The sequence below is a fragment of the Pseudophryne corroboree genome, chromosome 2 (assembly GCF_028390025.1).
Source record: "Pseudophryne corroboree isolate aPseCor3 chromosome 2, aPseCor3.hap2, whole genome shotgun sequence".
Lineage (NCBI taxonomy): Eukaryota > Metazoa > Chordata > Amphibia > Anura > Myobatrachidae > Pseudophryne > Pseudophryne corroboree.
In genome coordinates, this window is record NC_086445.1 from 995,426,254 (window position 1) to 995,450,674 (window position 24,421).

At 45.1% G+C, this 24,421-nt stretch overlaps 1 protein-coding gene across 5 annotated transcripts in view; it reads right to left on the minus strand.

Moving 5' to 3' along the window:
* The window catches only part of PATL2 (PAT1 homolog 2), a 130,750-nt gene extending 106,615 nt beyond the window's left edge, over window positions 1-24,135 (minus strand). The window contains exon 1 of one of the 5 annotated variants that reach the window (XM_063956480.1): window positions 24,098-24,135. The gene's annotated coding sequence lies outside the window, so the exon portion shown is untranslated. The other 4 variants (XM_063956479.1, XM_063956481.1, XM_063956483.1 and 1 more) reach the window with 4 other exon arrangements.
* Window positions 24,136-24,421: the final 286 nt, after the last annotated feature.

Below are 24,421 nucleotides of genomic sequence, written 5' to 3' on the forward strand. Positions count from 1 at the left end.
CTGAATATCTCTAAATGTTCTATTAGTGTCTCCATTAAGGAGAACTCCTACAAAGTTTACACGCGATGGTATATGGTCCCCGAGCGCTTACACCAAATATATCCGAACACTCCTAACCTCTGTTGGCGCCAATGTGGTCAAGTAGGCTCGTATTTTCACATTTGGTGGAGCTGCCCGAGAATAACCTCCTTTTGGTTTATGGTTCGTACCCTTATCCAGTCGCTTATCCCGGACTGCCCCCCTTTGCCCCCTGAGACGATGCTCCTGTGTGCCCCAGCCTGCCAGCTATCCAAGCCGGAAAACAAACTAGCTATGCATATAGCCTGTGCAGCTAAACTCCAGATTGCTAAATCATGGAAACTCCCTACCCCTCCGACCCACTCTGAACTCATGAACCGCGTTTGGTTTGTAGCAAAGATGGAATATCTTTCTTCCTTGATGAACAACACAGTGGATAAATTCCACGGCGTCTGGACACCTTGGTACACTAAATTTCAAGTAGCTCTCCCAGGTCTCTCCTAGTTCGCCTTACCCTTTATCCCCACACAACTCTTTTCCCGACTCGCTCTCCCCCCGTTCGTGACTTGTTTCGGCTTTTTATACTCTTCTTTTTTTTTTTTCTCTCACTCTTTTCTCCTTAATTCTTTATTCCACTCTTCATTCTTTTTCCATATAACTCTCTCGGTAATCTCCTACAAATCCTCCCAAGGATCCCAGTGCTTACCACTTTCGAATACTCTATCTTGTTTCCTAATTTTGTTCTCAACTCTCGACTGTTTTTGGATTTGTCTAAAATAAAAAATAAAATAAATAAAATAAAAAAAAGTAAATATAATAGAACAGATAAAATGAGGACACACTCTTGCACTTAATCGTCTATATATAACAGTTTTGTTATGCTTAAAGAATGTTCATTGTTCTCATATATCACTGTATTCCTCTTGTCAATAAACTTTTGTGATTTAAAAAAAACCTGCCTGGAAATGTAATCTGCAAATTAGATAATCTTTCCTCTGACTACCTTGATTTCCTTATTATATATTTCTCTGACGTCCTAGTGGATGCTGGGAACTCCGTAAGGACCATGGGGAATAGACGGGCTCCGCAGGAGACTGGGCACTCTAAAAGAAAGATTAGGTACTATCTGGTGTGCACTGGCTCCTCCCACTACGACCCTCCTCCAGACCTCAGTTAGATTTCTGTGCCCGGCAGAGCTGGATGCACACTAGGGGCTCTCCTGAGCTCCTAGAAAGAAAGTTTATTTTAGGTTTTTTATTTTACAGCGAGACCTGCTGGCAACAGGCTCACTGCATCGAGGGACTAAGGGGAGAAGAAGCGAACCTACCTGCTTGCAGCTAGCTTGGGCTTCTTAGGCTACTGGACACCATTAGCTCCAGTGGGATCGACCGCATGGAACTGGCCTTGGTGTTCGTTCCCGGAGCCGCGCCGCCGTCCCCCTTACAGAGCCAGAAGCAAGAAGAGGTCCGGAAAATCGGCGGCAGAAGACATCAGTCTTCACCAAGGTAGCGCACAGCACTGCAGCTGTGCGCCATTGCTCCTCATGCACACTTCACACTCCGGTCACTGAGGGTGCAGGGCGCTGGGGGGGGCGCCCTGAGGGCAATATATGACACCTTGGCTGGCAAATCTACATCATATATAGTCCTAGAGGCTATATAGATGTAAAATTACCCCTGCCAGTATTCCAGAAAAAGCAGGAGAAAGTCAGTTGAAAAAGGGGCGGGGCTTCTCCCTCAGCACACTGGCACCATTTTCTCTTCACAGTGCAGCTGGAAGACAGCTCCCCAGGCTCTCCCCTGTAGTTTTCAGGCTCAAAGGGTTAAAAAGAGGGGGGGCACAAAATTTAGGCACAATATTGTATATACAAGCAGCTATTGGGAAAAATTCACTCAATAAAGTGTTAATCCCAAAATTATATAGCGCTCTGGTGTGTGCTGGCATACTCTGTCTCCCCAAAGGGCTGTGTAGGGTCCTGTCCTCAGTCAGAGCATTCCCTGTGTGTGCGGTGTGTCGGTACGGCTGTGTCGACACGTTTGATGAGGAGGCTTATGTGATGGCAGAGCAGATGCCGATAAATGTGATGTCGCCCCCTGTGGGGCCGACACCAGAGTGGATGGATAGGTGGAAGGTATAAACCGACAGTGTCAACTCCTTACATAAAAGGCTGGATGACGTAACAGCTATGGGACAGCCGGCTTCTCAGCCCGCGCCTGCCCAGGCGTCTCAAAGGCCATCAGGGGCTCAAAAACGCCCGCTCCCTCAGATGGCAGACACAGATGTCGACACAGTCTGACTCCAGTGTCGACGAGGTTGAGACATATACACAATCCACTAGGAACATCCGTGACTTGATCCCGGCAATAAAAAATGTGTTACACATTTCTGACATTAACCCAAGTACCACTAAAAAAAGGTTTTAGGTTTGGGGAGAAAAAGCAGGCAGTGTTTTGTTCCCCCATCAAATGAGTGAATGAAGTGTGAAAAAGCGTGGGTTCCCCCGATAAGAAACTGGTAATTTCTAAAAAGTTACTGATGGCGTACCCTTTCCCGCCAGAGGATAAGTTACGCTGGGAGATATCCCCCTAGGGTGGATAAGGCACTCACACGTTTGTCAAAAAAGGTGGCACTGCCGTCTTAGGATACAGCCACTTTGAAGGTACCTGCTGATAAAAAGCAGGAGGCTATCCTGAAGTCTGTATTTACACACTCAGGTACTAGACTGAGACCTGCAGATAGTGCTGCTGCAGCGTGGTCTGTAACCCTGTCAAACAGGGATACTATTTTGCGAACATAAGACGTTGTCTTATATATGAGGGATGCACAGAGGGATATTTTGCCGGCTGGCATCCAGAATTAATGCAATGTCCATTCTGTCAGGAGGGTATTAGAGACCCGACACTGGACAGGTGATGCTGACTTTAAAAGGCACATAGAGCCTTATAAGGGTGAGGAATTGTTTGGGGATGGTCTCTGGGACCTCATATCCACAGCAACAGCTGGGAAGAAAATTTTTTACCTCGGGTTTCCTCACAGCCTAAGAAAGCACTGTATTATCAGGTACAGTCCTTTCGGCTTCAGAAAAGCAAGCGGGTCAAAGGCGCTTCCTTTCTGCACAGAGATGAGGGAAGAGGGAAAAAGCTGCACCAGTCAGCCAGTTCCCAGAATCAAAATTCTTCCCCCGCTTCCTCTGAGTCCACCGCATGACGCGGGGGCTCCACAGGCGTAGCCAGGTACGGTGGGGGGCCGCCTCAAAAATTTCAGCGATCAGTGGGCTCGCTCACAGGTGGATCCCTGGATCCTTCAAGTAGTATCTCAGGGGTACAAGCTGGAATTCGAGGCGTCTCCCCCCCGCCGTTTCCTCAAATCTGCCTTGCCGACAACTCCCTCAGGCAGGGAGGCTGTGCTAGAGGCAATTCACAAGCTGTATTCCCAGCAGGTGATAGTCAAGGTGCCCCTACTTCAACAAGGACGGGGTTACTATTCCACACTGTTTGTGGTACCGAAACCGGACGGTTCGGCGAGACCCATTTTAAATTTGAAATCCTTGAACACATACATAAAAAAATTCAAGTTCAAGATGGAATCGCTCAGGGCGGTTATTGCAAGCCTGGAGGAGGGGGGATTACATGGTATCTCTGGACATCAAGGATGCTTACCTACATGTCCCCATTTACCATCCTCACCAGGAGTACCTCAGATTTGTGGTACAGGATTGCCATTACCAATTCCAAACACTGCCGTTTGGACTGTCCACGGCACCGAGGGTCTTTACCAAGGTAATGGCAGAAATGATGATACTCCTTCGAAAAAAGGGAGTTTTAATTATCCCGTACTTGGACGATCTCCTTATAAAGGCGAGGTCCAATGAGCAGTTGTTGGTCGGAGTAGCACTATCTCGGGAAGTGCTACAACAGCACGGATGGATTCTATACATTCCAAAGTCACAGCTGGTTCCAACCACACGCCTACTGTTCCTGGGGATGGTTCTGGACACAGAACAAAAAAAAGTGTTTCTCCCGCAGGAGAAAGCCAAGGAGCTGTCATCTCTAGTCAGAGACCTCCTGAAACCAAAACGGGTATCGGTGCATCACTGCACACGAGTCCTGGGAAAAATGGTAGCTTCTTACGAAGCAAAATTCCATTCGGCAGGTTCCATGCAAGAACCTTTCAGTGGGACCTCTTGGACAAGTGGTCGGGATCGCATCTTCAGATGCATCGGCTGATAACCCTGTCTCCAAGGACCAGGGTATCTCTACTGTGGTGGCTGCAGAGTGCTCATCTTATAGAGGGCCGCAGATTCGGCATACAGGACTGGGTCCTGGTAACCACGGATGCCAGCCTTCGAGGCTGGGGGGCAGTCACACAGGGAAGAAATTTCCAAGGACTTTGGTCAAGTCAGGAGTCGTCCCTACACATAAATATTCTGGAACTGAGGGCCATTTACAATGCCCTAAGTCTGGCAAGGCCTCTGCTTCAAAACCAGCCGGTACTGATCCAATCAGACATCACGGCAGTCGCCCATGTAAACTGACAGGGCGGCACAAGAAGCAGGATGGCGATGGCAGAAGCCACAAGGATTCTCCGATGGGCGGAAAATCACGTCTTAGCACTGTCAGCAGTGTTCATTCCGGGAGTGGACAACTGGGAAGCAGACTTCCTCAGCAGACACGACCTACACCCGGGAGAGTGGGGACTTCATCCAGAAGTCTTCCAACTGTTTGTAAACCGTTGAGAAAGGCCACAGGTGGACATGGCGTCCCGCCTAAACAAAAAACTAGATATTGCGCCAGGTCAAGGGACCCTCAGGCAATAGCTGTGGACGCTCTAGTGACACCGTGGGTGTACCAGTCGGTTTATGTATTCCCTCCTCTGCCTCTCATACCAAAGGTACTGAGAATAATAAGAAAACGAGGAGTAAGAACGATACTCGTGGTTCCGGATGGGCCAAGAAGAGCTTGGTACCCAGAACTTCAAGAAATTATATCAGAGGACCCATGGCCTCTACCGCTCAGACAGGATCTGCTACAGCAGGGGCCCTGTCTGTTCCAAGACTTACCGTGGCTGCGTTTGACGGCATGGCGGTTGAATTATGGGTCCTAAAGGAAAAGGGCATTCCGGAAGAAGTCATTCCTACGCTGATAAAAGCCAGGAAAGAAGTAACCGCAAACCATCATCACCGTATTTGGCGAAAATATGTTGCGTGGTGTGAGGCCAAGAAGGCCCCAACAGAGTAATTTCAGCTGGGTCGTTTTCTGCACTTCCTACAGTCAGGGGTGACTATGGGCCTAAAATTGGGTTCCATTAAGGTCCAGATTTCGGCTCTGTCGATTTTCTTCCAGAAAGAACTGGCTTCACTGCCTGGAGTTCAGACATTTGTAAAGGGAGTGCTACATATTCAGCCCCCTTTTGTGCCTCCTGTGGCACCTTGGGATCTCAACGTGGTGTTGAGTTTCTTAAAATCACATTGGTTTGAGCCACTTAAAACTGGATTTGAAATATCTCACGTGGAAAGTGGTCATGTTATTGACCTTGGCTTCGGCCAGGCGTGTGTCAGAATTGGCGGCTTTGTCATGTAAAAGCCCTTATCTGATTTTCCATATGGATAGGGCAGTATTGAGGACTCGTCCCCAGTTTCTCCCTAAGGTGGTATCAGCTTTTCACTTGAACCAACCTATTGTAGTGCCTGCGGCTACTAGGGACTTGGAAGATTCCAAGTTACTGGACGTAGTCAGGGCCTTAAAAATCTATATTTCCAGGACGGCTGGAGTCAGGAAAACTGACTCGCTTTTTATCCTGTAGGCACCCAACAAAATAGGTGCTCCTGCTTCTAAGCAGACTATTGCTCGCTGAATTTGTAGCACAATTCAGCTGAAGCATTCTGCGGCTGGATTGCCGCATCCTAAATCAGTAAAAGCCCATTCCACGAGGAAAGTGGGCTCATCTTGGGCGGCTGCCCGAGGGGTCTCTGCTTTACAATTTTGCCGAGCTGCAACTTGGTCAGGGGCAAACACGTTTGCTAAATTCTACAAAATTGATACCCTGGCTGAGGAGGACCTTGAGTTCTCTCATTCGGTGCTGCAGAGTCATCCGCACTCTCCCGCCCGTTTGGGAGCTTTGGTATAATCCCCATGGTCCTTACGGAGTTCCCAGCATCCACTAGGACGTCAGAGAAAATAAGATTTTACTCACCGGTAAATCTATTTCTCGTAGTCCGTAGTGGATGCTGGGTGCCCATCCCAAGTGCGGATTGTCTGCAATACTTGTATGTAGTTATTGCCTAACTAAGGTTTATTGTTGAGCCATCTGTTGAGAGGCTCAGTTATATTTCATACTGCTAACTTGGTGTAGTATCACGAGTTATACGGTGTGATTGGTGTGGCTGGTATGAGTCTTACCCGGGATTCAAAATCCTTCCTTATTGTGTCAGCTCTTCCGGGCACAGTATCCTAACTGAGGTCTGGAGGAGGGTTGTAGTGGGAGGAGCCAGTGCACACCAGATAGTACCTAATCTTTCTTTTAGAGTGCCCAGTCTCCTGCGGAGCCCGTCTATTCCCCATGGTCCTTACGGAGTTCCCAGCATCCACTACGGACTACGAGAAATAGATTTACCGGTGAGTAAAATCTTATTTATGTCTATTTCTAAGACACTGGCTTCCCTCTTAGCTGTAGCATTTGCAAATAAGAGGAGTAGAGCTTACCCTATTCGTTTTCTCAAAACCATTTCTCAACCCCCAAAAGTGTACCAAATTATTTTCAATGGTCATACCAAAACATCTTATGTAGAATTCTTAGTAGAATTAAAAAAAAAAAAAAAGTAAAGATGACAAAGAACCAAACCATTACATTGTCTCCTGTTGATCCATTTACCTTGCTCTTACCCCACTTGTTACAATATACAGCAATTTATTAATTTTAGAAAGCCTTTCTGTACAGCTAAACCCCCCACCCTTACAGGATATATTGTCACATGATAGTGTCTGGTATTGATATTTCTCAATTTAAAGGCCTCTTTACTGGGTGACACGGCTTCTAGGGCTGCTTCAAAGTCTTGCCACGTCAAGCTATCATGCACGCTGCAAGCTGGCCATCTGCACATGCATTGGCAAAATACTACGGAGACCGGTGATCATGAGGTTTACCCCCTATACCCTCCAATTAGCTTTAAGGGAAATTTGCCTCACACACTGATATACCCTCAACTTCAATGGATATGGCACTACTCAAAGGCCACTTTTGAGAGGAGTTACCAAAATGAAGGCACCTCAGAAGGTCTTCCCTTACAAATAATTATATTCAAGGCTCATTTGTCATCAATGCGGTCATGTGCATAACATTATTGGAGACATGAAGAAAAGATTAGGTCTCTCAGAACAGCCAACAGGTGTGTGGTAGTCTGCCCCCAGCTGTTGCTAGGTGGCAATCCTCCAGACGAACAAACAGTAGTTTGCGGGAATCTATCACCTACAAACTTCCTTTGTGCTAGGTAATAGGATTGCCACCTAGCAACATTGCCCATTCCACCCTCAGAAAGAAAAAAAAAAGAAAGAAAAAAAAAAAAATTACGAAGTAGCTGTTCTCGGTTGGTTACTCTTCCAGACATTAATCTATCATTTCAGGCTCTCTGAAGGACATGAAAATAACAGAGTCTGGCTACAGAGGACCCTAGAAATTGAGCAGCCTCAATTTCTCTTTGTTTACTTGCAAAACAAAAGTTTCTTTATAATATTGTTTTTCCATCCATTTCTGGAAAACAAGACAAATATAGCTGAAAAAGTCATTTCACACAAGACTTTATTCTCTAGTTGTGTACACTTATTTTTATTCCAACTGCAATTGTCTAAAATTATAAGAACACGGGCACAAATTGCTGATCCAAACGGCAGAACACGAGGCGGGGCGGGCAATGCAAGAGGACGGCGAGGAAGAAACACAACTTACTCCAAACGGAGATGATCTTTAATCTTTCAGATCGCCAACTTGCTCCCATTGAATTATAAGTTCTATCTAAGGGACTTAATTTTGTCCCCACTACAAAATTTGATCCATTCACTTGGAAGGTAGAACAATACAAATTAGAACGACAACTCCGGTTGAAAGAATATTTCACACAAAATCCATCAGCTTCATCTAGTAGCAGTGCATTACCATCAGCACTAAGAGCTCGATCCAAATTTGATCCAGTTTCTCAAAATCAGTCTATTAAAACATTTACAAGAACTGTTAACCACCAGGTACAAACTGCCATCAAAAAGGAACCCCCCCCCCCCCCCCCCCCAATTCTAATCTCACGAAGGATGAATGGCAGGCTCTGAATAATCTTAGCAAGTATGATGACATCGTAATCCGCCCGGCGGACAAGGGGGGAGCGATTGTGGTACAAAATATCCGATTACATTACTGAACTGGATCGACAACTGTCTGATGTCCTAACATATAGAAAACTCCAGTCTGACCCAACTATCACTTTTAAAAAGGAGTTGGACAATATTCTTTCACAAGCCACCCATGATGGTCTTTTGTCATCTACTCAGTGTCAAGCATTAAGTACCAAATTTCCAGTTGTACAGATTCTATACTCTGTACCAAAAATACATAAAAATGGTCAATTTCCCCCTGCACGCCCTATAACTTCTGCGAGGGGGTCCCTTTCTCAAAAGGTATCCATATTCTTGGACTATCATTTACAACCATGCATTCAAGAAGTTGATCATTGTCTAAAAGATACCACATCTCTTCTCAATAAATTATCAGCTCTTGGGACTGTTCCTACTAATTGTTTACTGGCCACAATTGATGTCCAGAATTTATACACGTGTATCCCTCATGCAGAAGGATTTAAAGCGGTTGACATCCTGATTCGCAATAATCCAACGTATAATGGACCAGACATTGGTCTTTCTTTCTTTGTTACAGTTCACTTTACAAAGGAATTATTTCTTGTTTAATAACCAATTTTTTTTTACACCTCCAAGGTTGTTCCATGGGCAGCAACCTGTCACCCTCTTTTGCCAACAGTTACATGTTGCAAATAGAGGAGGCATTGTTTCTGTCCAATGAGGCAACCAAACCTTTTGTCTTATTGTATCTTAGATATATAGACTATTTGCTTTTGTTCTGGACAGGTCCTCGTAGTAGTTTGGAATCTCTACTTGAATCACATAATGAATCCAATTCTCCTGTTAAATTTACGTATACCATACATGAACAAAGTGTCAACTATTTAGATGTGCTGATTACCATCAAAGAACAAAAAATTGAGACAGATATTTACATCAAAGATACAGATAGAAATAATCTTTTACAAGCTTCCAGTCACCATCCAATTTCCCTTCGTAAAGGCCTTCCCTATTCACAAATGCTTCGTCTAAAACAAATTATCAGTGATGAAGCTAAATTAGAAATAGCATGTAACAATATGATTAGTAAATTCATGCATAGAGGATATGCTCATACAGATTTAATTACCATTAAAAACTAAGTACTCACGATGAGAAGGAGCGACACTTTCGTTCCTGTCGACAAACCTACTAACATTGACAGGCTAATTTGGACCAATCAGTTTAACACACAGAGCTCTATGGTCAAAGTCACCAAACAATTCTGGCCTATAGTGCAAACTGACAAAAAACTTAGCACTTTAACACACGCATCATGCCGGCTTACCGTAGAGGAAAGAACATACGTGACTTTGTTGTGAAAACAAATATTGAAAGTACTAAAAGAACACAAACCACCACATTTCTTAAATCATCTTGCCCTGGGTGCTTTAAGTGCCTAGGCTGCACTACGTGCAGCCATATGTTGACAGGGGACACTTTCTGTCACCCGTTAACCGGCAAAAAATTCAAGATTCGACACCGTGTGACATGCACCACACGTTTTGTAGTGTATCTCCTCAGCTTTCCTTGCGGGCTTCATTATGTCGGCAAGACAGACTATGTTTAAAGAGCCTATGGCTGGGTATCGAACATCCATTAGAGCAGCTCTGACCTCTGGTCGTAGCAACCAACCTGTAGCAAGACACTTTTTAAATGCTAAACATTCTATAGCAGTGTTGCGACATCGTATCATTGACCACATTCCTCCACTCAAGAGGTGGAGATCGTGGTCAATTGCTATTGAAAGCAGAGGCTAGATGGATATTTTTGCTTGACACTTTGTCCCGCCGTGGGCTAAATGAATATGCAGGATTATCTGCTTTCATTTGACTGACATATGACATAGTAACATGTTGAACATTTTTTGCAACAGTATATCGGTTTCTTTTTCTGTGTTTTATATTTTTTCTATATGTGCAAACGTATCACACTTAATTAACGGCCCCTTTTGCTCAGTATGGCCTTAACCTTATTATAGTGTGATATTTATCATTACTATACGACATACTATTTGGGCTTTAATGGCATGTTTAGGCAGCATTATTGGACATGCTGCACTTTCAGCAACCATGTTACTTAGCATTTTGCCTTTAAACATTTAATCTATGGATATCATTCATTATATGGTCCGATCTAATTTTAGATAAATATTTTGTACTTTTGTCACTTTTTAGTGGTGTTCCGGTCCGGGTGCTCCATGACGAAGCCGGCGCCTCGGCATGACGTCACTTTTCCGACAGGCGGGACGCTGGTGCCATGGACCATCAGACGGAGGTATTTAGGCGAGTAGCACTGTTTTGTATGTTTATCCTGACGATAATGTGATTAAGACATTGAAACGTTGATATTCTCAGACCGCTGTCTGTCGTTCTTTATGCCGTGAGTGCCGCCTGTCTGCTGTACATACACACACACACACTTAAAATAAATATACATATAATTTTCTCAGGGTTTGCCTTCCACAAGCCTCACCAGTACTGTACGCCCACTTTCTAAAGTCCAGCTGTTCGGCAATACCCGCTGATTGACCCTGCTAACGGCTTCTCACAGCCACAATCTATTACGGTCTGGATAAACGCCGGGCGCTTCAGCCGGCGGCTTTCAGCAGGAGCACTGACATCGATCTCCGTGCTGTGGACGTCCGGTACTCCGCTCACCCGCACTGAGTGACTGCTGCTGGCCTCCGCAGTGAGGTCTAACACCCGTGACGAGGAAGTGAGTCCTTTGGAGTCCTATACATAGGTTATCAAGAATCTCTATTTATCCGGAGCACAGCCGTGATAATTACACGGCATTTTCCAAACCAGCTTTAATTAGCTTAAGCAATTTTATACCCGCATATGTGCACAGATATCTAAACGGACCCTGTTAATTTAAATTCTCAGGAACCAGCACATGGGTAACTATACATCATTATATATAAAAGTTCATCATTAACAAGGCTGTGATTATTCCTTGCGGGACATTTTATTAAACACTGGGACGCCAGTGTATTTCATTTTTATATGGCATTATAACAAAGAATTCTTAACATTGTATGCTATATTAATTGTGATTAATACTAATTAATTGTTGCTAAGTATATGCTGCTTGTTTTGTTTGAAATGTGTAATTTTTAACAATTATTGGATAAAGAATTTACGGATACGTATCTTTTTAGTTCTACTGAGTCAATTATTCTATATGACAGACTGCACACTATAGTTTAACTTGATACAGTGTACATATAGCGCGGAGTATATACTTTCTGTTTCACCAGTACTGTATGCCTAAATGGTACAGTCAGCTCAGATCTAAATGTGTGGGTATTAAGAGCCCTACACACTAATAGATTTTACTAAATGATATGAACGTTCACGTTCATTAATGAACGAGAACGCTTTCATATCGTTTAGTGTGTAAGCACCAACAACAAACGATGCGCGGCCCCACGCTCGTTCATCGTTGGTGCCCCGTTGCTTATGCATGCCGGCCAATATGGATGAGATTGTCCATAATAGCATGCACTGCTATGGAGCTGGGAGACAGGAGCAGCTCACCGGCTTATTGCCGAATGTGTAAGGGGCTTTTCTCTCCTTTGTTCCAATACACACAATATTCACTCTGAGGTGTTCTTACAATTAGGATTGCTACCAGTAAGCTTTGAAAAATCTGGTTCAGTGTTAGCCTCGCTCAGCTGCCAGTGTGCATGTGACCTGTGCACAACCTAGCCTGCTGGGCAAGTGCAACTTCACTGTTAGTGTTGGCAGGTTAGTAATTTAAAAATGTCACTTCCCTGCCTTCCAGTGGAAAATCAGGATGCTTACTACATAACCCACCACCTGTTGCTAGGTGGCAATCCTATTCCCTAGAACAGTGATTATCAACCTTTTTTACTCGCGGCACACCGAATAATATTTTAAAATTGCCAAGGCACACCATCAGTTCCCCACAGAAAAACAAACAAACACACATTGGCCTTCACGGTAATAAAATAAAATCCACACATACATTGGCCTACACAGAAAAACTAATCCACATTGCTCCCCACATAAATCATGTTGCTCACTACATAAATCCTATTGCTCCCCACATGAATTATTCCCATTGTTCCCCCCATAAACTTTTTCTCCTCACATAAATCCTATTGAAATTCTATTGTTCCCCACAGGAGAAATAAAATAAATATTATCAGCTGTCCTCCTCCCTGTCCCTCAGTGGCGGGGGTTGTTCATAGTGGAGTTCTGTGAATACTGAGCAGTGGGCTGTCAGGCAGGTGTGGGTGGGCAAGGAAAGCTGTGTATGCAGGTGGGTGGGCTGGCTGGCTGGTAAGACACGGTGACCGTGACCTATGGTATCACATCGTTTTCAAGGCATAGGTCACGTCCGGAGCACGACTGATCCTCTAAGAAAAGCCTGGGCCAACAGTTCACTCTGAAGATGCAGGAAGCTGCTCTGGCTCCGCGGCACACCTTGAAAATGGTCACGACAAACTAATGTGCCACGGCATACTGGTTGAAAAAGCCTGCCCTAGAACAAAGGAATTTTGCAGGTCATAGATTCCAGTGACGTGCGGTGGGGTGAGGCAGAGCCTTTTCTGTCATACTTACGTTTGTGCCAGAGTTTTGACTGTATATTCCTGAAAACTACTGTTTTTCCCAGTTGCTTGCTTTTTTGCTTCTCTTACAAACATGAATCTGGCCTGCAGTGCATAACCTCCTAATGAATATTCAGGCACTTGCAGCATAAGGCATACCTCCCAACTGTCCCGGGACAGTCCCCTTTTGCTTGGAAAGTCCTGCAGTCCCAACCACGGGTTGCAATGTACCTTGGTAGGGGGCAGTTGGGAAACCCTCTGTCGCCTGCTGCTCTGAATAGAGCAGCGGTGAATAGAGTCTCTTTCCAGGGACAGAATGTTGGGAGGTATGATAATGTGGCCAATAAATACATGGCAGTTTTCAGGTTAATTTTTATAAAAATAAAAAAATAAAAGTTCAGTAATGGGTTAAATGACATGGAGACAGGTACCTGGAGGTATTGTATTGATGGGAGAGGGGTTTTAGAACTTGCAGATGAGAACAGTGTTTTTCCCAATTTTGTAGAACCTGTATAGAAACACTGAAAAATCACATTAACACTTTCATGTATTTCCACCACTTGCCTGGCACTAACTTGTGTAATGCGACCACAGCCAGGAGTGATACCTGGCCAGGTCACCTCACATACAGTACGTCAGGCTGCCCGACTGTCCTCTGTTGTGTAGGAAATCCATTCTGCACAAGCACATAATGGACTTCATCCTGCTGCAGCCCCTGAAAGTGATGTACATACATACATAGTTTTCACAGGCGGCACTCGAGCAGATTCAGCAACGATGTTAAATCAAGTCGTTTATTATAGCCAACATGTTTCAGGGACAACACCCCGTCCTCAGGGCCCTTATTGGGAAGGCACAGCAGCAAGTTGCTTTTGATACAGAGTGGAGTGCCGGGTTACCCATACACATATATATTTATTTATTTTTGGGGGGGTTCTGGGGGTGGGATTCATATTATACTCAGGATTAGGCTCACGTCAGCCCTGCAGCGCAGCCGAAGACCAATATATCAGTGATTGACAGCTGAACTGGACGGGCGCATGTAAATGCCCACCCAGTTTCTGAGGTCAGTCACGACGGATCAGGCTTAAAACCTGGACTGTATGTGTGCCTTGAAGACTAAGGTTGGGAAGCTCTACTTTACCCAGTCTAGTAAACATTGTTGGTACTAGGAAAACTACTTTTCATACCATTCACTTAAGAGAACATCAAGCATTGGTTCAAACTAGAGATGAACGCAAGGAATTCAAACATCAGGGTTCCAAGTCCCACGAGAATCAGGTACCAGGATGATGGAGTTTGACCTCAATGTGGTATCAGAGCAGCTTGGGTGTTCCCACCAGACTCTGATCCCATGCTGTCACCGAACGCCATCCTCCCAGCGCCAGATTCTCGTGGGTCTTTGATTCTATAGAAGGTGCCATGGCCAGGACTTTCACTGCGATGCACCCTGTGCTATACTCTGCTGTATTGACTGTGCAGAGACTCTGGACTCACAAGTAGCTGTGCTGTATATAAAGGGACTGTGTATAGGGGGGAATGCTGAGCTGTACTCGACTGAATTGTACTGTTTGGCGAGCTTCACCCTAGTGTGCTTTGTTTACGTGCATCTATAAGCCCTGTTTGAACAGAGCTGCAAGTTCAAAAACAGTCAAATACATACACAGTAGACAAATTGTTTGTACTGTTTGTGGAGCTTTACTCTAATGACCTTTGTTCAAAGCCCTGTGGCTCCACACAGTTTGAAAAGTATATAGACTTACTGTTTGTACTGTTCTGTGCACTGTATCCCAGTAGGCTGTGGCAGTGTTCTATAGATTTGCTATAAACTGCCATGTGCCACTGCTCTGACGCTTAGTAGCCAGCCTGCTCGCTGCAGCCTTTGGCCAATACTGGTGAAATAATATTGTGAGCAGTGAGGGTGTCAAAACTGACTGGAAATTAAGGTTGAGGTTAAGAATACTCTAGAAAAAAAGGGGGGGGGGGGGGCTAAACAACGTGATTTTAGCTTTTGTCAATTTTTGGTGGTTTGTAAAGTCCAAATCTAGACAACGAATCTGAGCCAAATCCAGAAAAAATGGTCCGGCTCACATCTCTAGTTCAAACACTTTGTTAGTGCCTGTGCATGAAACAGGTCCTACAAGCCACCATCAGCCTGATGGAAAGCTGAATTTTACAGCTTGAAACATTTTGACCACATGTACACTCAATACAGACACTTCTACCTTGTGTGAATAAAGCAAATCCTATACAGAGTCCATCTTGTAGAAAATAAAGGTTGTGTGCAGGGGCACAAAGAGGAAGGGGGCTTGTTTGAAGGCACTGTATGTATGGGACCCTTCCTCAGGTGTATAGACTGTGGTACTGTGCCAGGGTCTAGCGTCACTGGGCAGAAAACTGCAAATGCACTTATTGCGCATATTTACTACCATTTTCCTAGTGATTTGTGCAGTGCCATTGCTGCTGATGTGAGACTACACCACTGGCGGTGTGGAATTCACACCATTAAAGCCATCTACCAACCTCAGAAATACACTATTGAAGTTAATCTCTCTCTGGGTTGGGATGGATATGCCGGCGGTCAGGATGTCGACTGTCAAAATACTGACCGTGGCATCCTGATAATCTGAATCCCAACAGGGTAAAGTATACTTAAACCCAAACCTGCACAAAAAACATGTCTCAGCACAGGGTGCAGAGCGCGCGGGGGGAGGGCACGTTCTGAGGGACATGATAAATCCTTACTCTCACTGGCATTAAAGTACACACAAGGGAGCCACTGGTGTACATACCCCTGCCAGTATAATTATATTATATTACTGTGGCTGAACCGCACCATTACAGGGGGCAGGGCTTCTTCTCAGGATTGCTTACAACACTCAATTGGCGCCATTTTCTCCTGACAGATGCCGGAGCGCTGAGCCTGCATGCTGCTTCTCCTCACACATCGCTGATTCAAGTACCAGGGTGTTAAAGAGGGGAGCACATAATTTATTGAAGTCTGCGGGCTTCACATTGGATAAAAAGCGCTGTGTTGGTATACATGTATATTCATTGTATGCAATACATATAGGGCGCGAGGTGTGGACTGACAATTCCCTCTGGGTCCCTCTGACAGACATTAGTGTAAGTCTGTCCCCATTAGCTCCCGTGTGTGTGAGTGGTGTGACTGTACACACATGTAACATGTCTAGAGAAAGCTCTTCCCCAGAGGAAACCATTTTAGAGGCATAAGAGTGTTCTGAGCCTGTGTGGGTGAGAAAGCTGCAGAGTAATATGGCTAAACTAGCGAAGAAATTCTCTGAGTCTGATTAACAGACAAAGCATTGGAGACAGTCTGTGGAAGATGCTCTGTTTGCCGATTGTTCCACATCATCCACTTGGGACCCCTCCAGTACCCAGAAAAGGTCCCTGGCCCAAATTATGCAAAGGGACACTGACAGATTCCGACACCGACGTCAACACTGGGGATTTAAGGGGGGTAGACCCCAAACTGGCTGAGATCATTCAATGTATGATAGCCGCTATAAAAGAGGTGTTGGAATTTCCCGGCAACACCCCCACCTGAGGAAAAAGATTTTAAAAATAAATTAAAAAAAAACCAAACAGGTGGTGACTTTTCCTCCGTCTAAGGACTTAAATAATTTTTTTGAGGAATCCTGGGCTAACCCAGAAAAGAAATTTGCTATCCCTAAAAGATTGCAGGCAGCGTACCCTTTCCCTGAAGAGGATAGGCGTAAGTGGGAGTCACCCCCAATGATAGACACCTCAGTCTCTAGGCTGTCAAAGAAAATAATTTTACCTGCCCCACGGTCAGCTTCATTAAAAGAACCTGCTGACTGCAAATTAGAGACGACTAAAGTCCATCTACGTTGCTCAGGCACACAATTGCTTCTACGTGGGTAGGTAACGCAGTCTAAAAGTGGGCAGATAACTTGATTGTTAATATTGACACGGTTGATAAAGAGGACATGCTGCAAATTCTAGGTCATATCAAAGATTCTGCAGGTTACTTGGTTGAGGCTATGAAGGACATAGGCTTACTGGGCTCACGGGCCTCTGCTATGGCAATTTCAGCCCGCAGGGCACTCTGGATATGCCAATGTAATGCAGACGCAGAATCCAAAAGAAATATTGAGGGGCTCCCCTGCAATGATGAGGCGCTACTTGGAGAGAAAGTAGATGCCATGATAACTATTACATCTGGCAAATCAGCATTTCTGCCGGTGGCAGCTACACCAGCTTAAAAAGTATCATTCTCATACTATGCAGTCCTTTCGGCCCAACAAGTACAAAAAGGCTAAGGGGTATATTCAATTAAAGTCAGATCCATTCCGACATGTATTTGTCGGAATGGATCCGACAACCCCTATTCAATCCCATCTTAATTCGACTTTTTCAAGTAGAATTTAGATGGGACGCAGAGGAGGAGAAGGGGGGCATGCCGCAGGGAGACCAGTGGGGGGACAGCCGGCAGGCATATAGGGAGATCAGCGCTACAGTAGCGCTGCAGCAGGAGGTCACTCAGCCGCCCGACCTCACGGCATGCTGCTGGAGTCGGGTGGAAGCTACTGTGAGGTCGAGCGGCTGAGTGACATCCAGCTGCAGCGCTACTGTAGCGCTGATCTCCCTGTATGCCTGCCCCCCCCCGTCCTCCCTCCCACCCCGTCCCCCTGCAGCTCCCCTTCCTCTCCTCCTCTGGGTCCGCATCTCAGTCCGACATCTTTTTGATGTCGGACTGAGATGGTCGAAAAAGGGGCCGAAACAGTCTGTTTGCGACACAAGCACATGGATCGGCAGCTAGTCTGCCGATCCACGTACTTTTTCGACAAGTCGACTTTGAAAAACATTTAGGGATATATTGAATAGGTCGAATCAGGATTCGTCTTTTCGACAGACGCCAGATTTCGACTTCAATTGAATATACCCCTATAAGTACCCCTTTTTTTCAAAGGAAAAGGGAGAAAACCTACAACACCCTCAGGCTCCTAGGAGCAGATGTCAGCAACTACTTCTGCAAAAGCCACAGCATTCAAATTCAAGATGGAATCCTTGAGAGCGGAGATATCCAGCTTGGAAGAAAAGGAATTTCTGGTGTCAGTGGACATCAAGGATGCTTACTTGCATGTTCCCATTTACCCACCACATCAAGCATACCTGAGGTTTGCAGTTAAGTATTGCCACTACCAATTCCAGACATTACCATTCGGGGCTCTCCACGGCTCCGAGAATATTCACCAAGGTGATGGCGGAGATGATTGTTCTCCTTCACAAACAAGGAGTCACCATAATTCCATACTTGGACGATCTCCTTATAAAAGAGATCCAGGGACAAGCTTATCCAAAACAGAGTTATCCCTGACTGTACTTCAACAGCACAGTTGGATCATCACCTTTCCAAAATCTCAGTTGGAACCGACAATGAGGTTATCATTTTTGGGAATGATACTGGACACTGAGGTACAGAGAGTATTTCTACCAGTGGAAAAGGCTCAGGAGATCCAGAGCATGGTCAAATAACTTTTGAGACCAAGAACAGTATCAACTCATCAGTGCATTCGCCTGGCTAATTCCATGCCAGGGTCTTCCAGTGGAACCTACTGGACAAGTGGTCCGGGTCGCATTTCCACATGCATCAAAAAATAATCTTGTCAGCAAAATCCAGAATTTCGCTCCTGTGGTGGCTACAAATGTCTCACCTCCTGGAGGGACGCAGGTTCGGGATTCAGGCCTGGATCCTGGTGACCACAGATGCAAGTCTGAGGATGGGGAGCAGTCACGTAAGGCGAAAGCTTCCAAGGAAGGTGGTCAAGTCAAGAAACTCATCTTCACAAACATTCTGGAGTTGAGAGCGGTGTACAACAGTCTTCATCATGCGGCACACCTTCAAGGTCGTCCCATACAGATCCAGTCAGACAATGTAACGGCAGTAGCTTACATAAACCGTCAAGGCAGAACAAAAAGCAGAGCGGCAATGGCAGAGGTGACACAGATACTCCTCTGGGCAGAGAGACATGCAAAAGCTGTCGGCAATTTTCATTTTGGGAGTGGACAACTGGGAAGCAGACTTCCTCAGCAAATACGATCTCCATCCAGGAGAATGGGGCCTCCACCCAGAAGTCTTTGCAGTGGTGGCAAGTCGTTGGGGCGTTCCTCAAATGGATAGGATGGCATCACACCTCAACAAGAAGCTTCAGAAATATTGTTTCAGGTTGAGAGACCCACAAGCAATAGCGATCGATGCACTGGTGACCCAGTGGGTGTTTCAGTCGGTGTATCTGTTCCCACCACTTCTTCCAGAAGTTCTTAAGATCATCAGAAGAACAAGAGTTCGAGCAATACTCATTGCTCCAGACTAGCCAAGGAGGGCTTGGCATCCAGATCTTCAAGAGTTATTACTGGAAGATCCTCAGCCTCTTCGCGAGGATCTGCTTCAGCAGGGGCCGTTAGTTTATCAGGACTTACCGCAGCTGCGTTTGATGGCATGGCTGTTGAGCGCCAGATCCTAGCCCATAAGGGTATTCCCAATGAAGTAATTCCCACAGTTATTCTGGCCAGGAAACGGGTAACATCCAAATATCATCATATTTGGAGAAAATATGTATCTTGGTGTGAATCCAAGATGTCTCCTGCGGTGGAGTTGAAATAGGAGAAGACGTCCTAATTTATACAGGCGGGTGTGGATGCTGGCTTGAGATTAGGGTCTATCAAGGTCCAAATTTAGGCCTTGTCCATTTTCTTTCAGAAACAGTTGGCTTCCCTTCCTGAGGTCCAGACGTTCGTGAAGGGGGTTCTGCGCATTCAACCTCCCTTTGTGCCTCCTGCGGCGCCATGGGATCTTAATGTGGTGTTGCAGTTCCTTAAAATCTGACTGGTTTGAGCCTCTACAAGAGGTAGAGTTGAAGTTTCTCACTTGGAAAGTGGTCATGCTGTCGGCTTTGGCCTCAGGCAGACGAGTGTCTGAGTTAGGAGCTCTCTCACACAAAAGAGTCCTTACTTAATATTTCATGAAGATAGGGCTGAACTGAGAACACGTCAGCACTTTCTTCCAAAGGTTGTCTTCTTTTCATATCAACCAACCAACCTGTGGTGATGCCATTGGCTTCTGACACCTCAGCCGTCTCAAAGTCCTTGGATGTCAGAACATTGAGGATTTATGTTGCAAGAACGGCTAGGATAAGGAAAACAGAATCTTTGTTTGTCCTCTATGACCCCAACAAGATCGGGAATCCTGCTTCTAAGCAGACTATTGCGCGCTGGATCAGGGGTACCATTCAGCACGCTCATTCCACGGCAGGATTGCCGTTACAGACTTCGGTAAAAGCCCACTCTACTAGGAAAGTGGGTTCGTCCTTGGCGGCTGCCCGGGGTGTCTCGGCTTTGCAAATCTGCCGAGCTGCTATTTGGTCAGGGGCAAACACGTTTGCTAAGTTTTATAAGTTTGACACCTTGGCTGCTAACGACCTAAAATTTCAGTTCTGCAGGAACATTAGCACTTTCCCGCCCGTACTTGGAGCTTTGGTACATCCCCATGGTACTAATGTGGACCCCAGCATCCTCTAGGACGCAATAGAAAATAGGATTTTAATAACCTACCGGTAAATCCTTTTCTCATAGTCCGTAGAGGATGCGGGGCACCTGCCCAGTGCTCATTTTTCCTGCCGATTACGTTTATTTTTTGCACACGTGTTAGATGTTAACAGCTGTTGCGTTATACATGCTGGTTGGCATAAGTTATGTGAAAGGCCATGTTAGCCGACATGTTTTTTGTGTATGGTGTGAGCTGGTGAGAATCTCACCACAAGTTTATTAGTAATTCCTCTCGAATATGTACGTCTTATCGGGCACGGTTCCTATACTGAGGTCTGGAGAAGGGGCATAGAGGGAGGAGCCAGTTCACACTGTTAAAAAGTCTTAAAGTGCCGGAGGCTCCTGCGGAACCGTTTATACCCCATGGTACTAAAATGGACCCCAGCATCCTCTACGGACTACGAGACAAGGATTTACTAGTAGGTTATTAAAATCCTATTTTCTCTAACTAGTTCCCATTACATTAAATGTACTAAAGCTTCTTTGAATTTGTATAAAATATTGATCCCCAGAATAAAAAGGGCCAAAGTTCTAGAGGCCATGGTCTTTCCAGAAGCAACTTTCCGGTTACATGGAACAACCGATGTAGTAGCCAAGCAGGATGTGCAAACCGTGTCATGTCACATGGCCCTGTGGGCAGAACCATTGCACTGTGGCCTTAGCATCTACTCCTTCCATCCCACACGATCTTACGGCAAGATCTCTCTTTAATACTTTTGAATCAAGTCCACTAGAGGTGGATAGGACGTAGAGGAGTCTTCTTGTGATCCCATAGGATTAAGAGGAGGAGTAGCTGAAGCCTATGCTGTGGGAACCATACAGTTGAACATTCCCAGCAGCTGGAAGATGCTCCCCTAAGACTACGGCCCCACACAGCGGCCAAGCGGGTCCCACTTGGCTGCAAGGAGACTGCACATGGGCGCCTATGCAGGTGCGCACACTCATGCGGCAGTCCCACCGCCACCAGATCCAACCACCGCATGCTGCGGTTGAGCCAGATGGCAGGATGACAGGATTTCAAGATGAACACATACATTAAACTGTATGTGTTCACACAGTGTGGCAGTGCCACACTGTGTGCTACTGGAAATCCCGTGCGTCACTGTCCGGATCCTGTTCTGCGGGATCTCACAGAACAGGATCCATGTGACTACAAAAAACCCCGCTTGGCCGCGATGTGTGGCCGTAGCCTTACTGTTAGACCTTAATGAGTCTGCACTGGAGACCTCTTTATACTGACAAAGGTACTTTATACTGTTTTGCAGGTCATTTATTAAATGTACTTGTGACTTTTTGGGGCTTGATCACTAATAGCTCTCATTTTGTTGTAATTGCATCACGCAAATCAATGCAAGTGTGGTATAAGGTGTTCGCAGCTTTTGCCGAGACAAAGACACCATTGTCTCCATCTCTAAAAACAAACATTCGGCCCATCAGGAAAGGTTTCCAGGTGCTCAGAACTCCCACTGCGTGCACCACTGTGGGTGGGAGAATGCTATCATGACCATTCCCTTGCAATAAGCCACATGGGCAACTTCTCCACTCTTTAGATTATATCCGTGTTTCTCAATATCTGGTGCAGATGTATTAAGCTTGGAGAAGGGATTAAGAAGTGACAAAAAGTGCAAAGTGACAACGCACCAGCCAGTCAGCTCCTAACTGTCATTTCCAAATCCGTAATGATTGGCTGGTGCATCATCACTGGTTTACCCCTTCTCCAGGCTTAATACATCTGCCCCGCTGTCCTCAGGACCCACAAACAGGTCATGTTGCAGGTAACCCAGCAGGGGTAACAGGTGTACTCATTACTCACTGACATATTTGCCAGTCATCTAGCAGGAGCACAGGTGTGCTCATTACCCACTGACATTTACTAGTCACCCAACAGGAGCACAGGTGTACTCACTGACATTTCCCAGTCACCCAAGAGGAGCACAGGTGTACTCATTACTTACTGACATTTCCTAGATAACCCAGCAGCGGCACAGGTGTACTCATTACTCACAGACACTTAAATTTAAAAAAAAAAAAAAAAACCAGAAGGGGCTACATTTTTAACTTGCGATTCTTTGAGGAGACCTGGAAAACATGCACTGTTTGGGGTTTGAGAACATATGAATTAGGATCAATACATCTCACCCTATATCATAGGAACCAGTCCGGTTTTGGTTAGTTGTGTTTTGCCATTACTGCATAGCAATAGTAAATTAAAAAAAAAAAAAAAAAAAACTCATAACCAGAACATATTCTGCTGGATACTGAGGGGATATATTTATTGAACAAATGATTTCAACACTTCCGATCTTTGACTGCCATATTTATAAATGCAAAATCAGGGTTTGTTTTTCCATAAATAATATTGCCCTTTTAAATCTGGCAGGCAAAATCTGCAAGAAAACTTGGGTTCTTAAAACCTACTGCTTAGTAAATACACCTTTAAGCGCCACAGGCAAGCCCCATGTCAGATGTCCTATTCACGCTCACTCCTTGCATCACAATGGACACAAGTTACCAGGAACATCTTCCCGCTCTAGCAAAGAGATCGGTTGATTTATCAAGCAGTGAAAAGCCTGGAGAAGTGGACCAGCAGAGAAGTTGCCTGTGGCAACCATTTAGCTTGCAAGTAGCATTGATCCATGTGCATGCTGTAAGATAACAGATACAAGCTGATTGGTTACTATGAGCAACCAATCCACTCTTCACTTCTTTATATACACATCAACTCTTAAGTTTCCCAAACTTAAATAATTTCTACCAGCCAAATCATAACTACCGCCTTCAAGCAAGCAATAACATATCATTAGCCTATACAGCTACAAGCGACAATATGCAGATCACATGAGCTAATGAACTACCGTACATAAAAATAAAACACCACAACAACACAATACAAGAACAGTACCTCTATCTTAAGAACTACTAATGGTGTCTGGTATTGGGAAACAAATAGAACATCCCAAAATAAGCTGCCGCTACCTAGCCTAGTATTTTACAGACCAAATGTATCACCCAACTAAGCAGATGGTAAATTAGCAGACAATGCACGTTCTATACAGATACACATTTCAGTGTAATAGCCAGTCTACATAGTTTACATTGTGTTGGGGTTTATAGCCACTCAGTGGAAATGGTTAGAACACAGTTCTACTTTACATAGATTTTTGAACCAATTCCTGGAACAAACGTGTTTGAAATACACTTTGTAGCAAATATTGGGGGCATGTACAACAGGGATAGGCAGGAGACACATGTAACCCTTCAAGAATATACTGGGGTAGGAGTATCCTTATAACCAGGACATTCAGTCTATGGGATGTTTCTGCTTTATGTCACTGCACTTTTTCCAATTAAATGGCATAATGAATACAGACTGCTACACCACACCACACCACACCACACCACACCACACCACACCACACCACACCACAGCCACAACTCACTCATCTGTCCTCTGCCAGAGACCACCACATCCTGCTTTCCACCTACCACACAGACTGTTCCCAAACAAGTCAGCCAGAAAATCCCCACTTACCAAACCTGCCCACTAAGTATTGCACTTAAAGAGTATCACCTGTGATCACCTGTGTCAGGTCATTTATACAGCACCCTTAAAGGGGCAGCGAGAGGTACTGGAGCTCCTTCTATTCACACACAAAACACCCAAGGGTAAATTTACTAAGATGGGAGTTCTATTTCACAGGTTCTCAAACTCGGTCTTCAGGACCCCACACAGTGCATGTTTTGCAGATCTCCTCACAGAATCACAATTGAAATAATGAGCTCCAGTAGATAGATAGATATACTGTATAGATATATAGAATTAATCAGAGACACTCATGATTTGCATAGGTTCTGT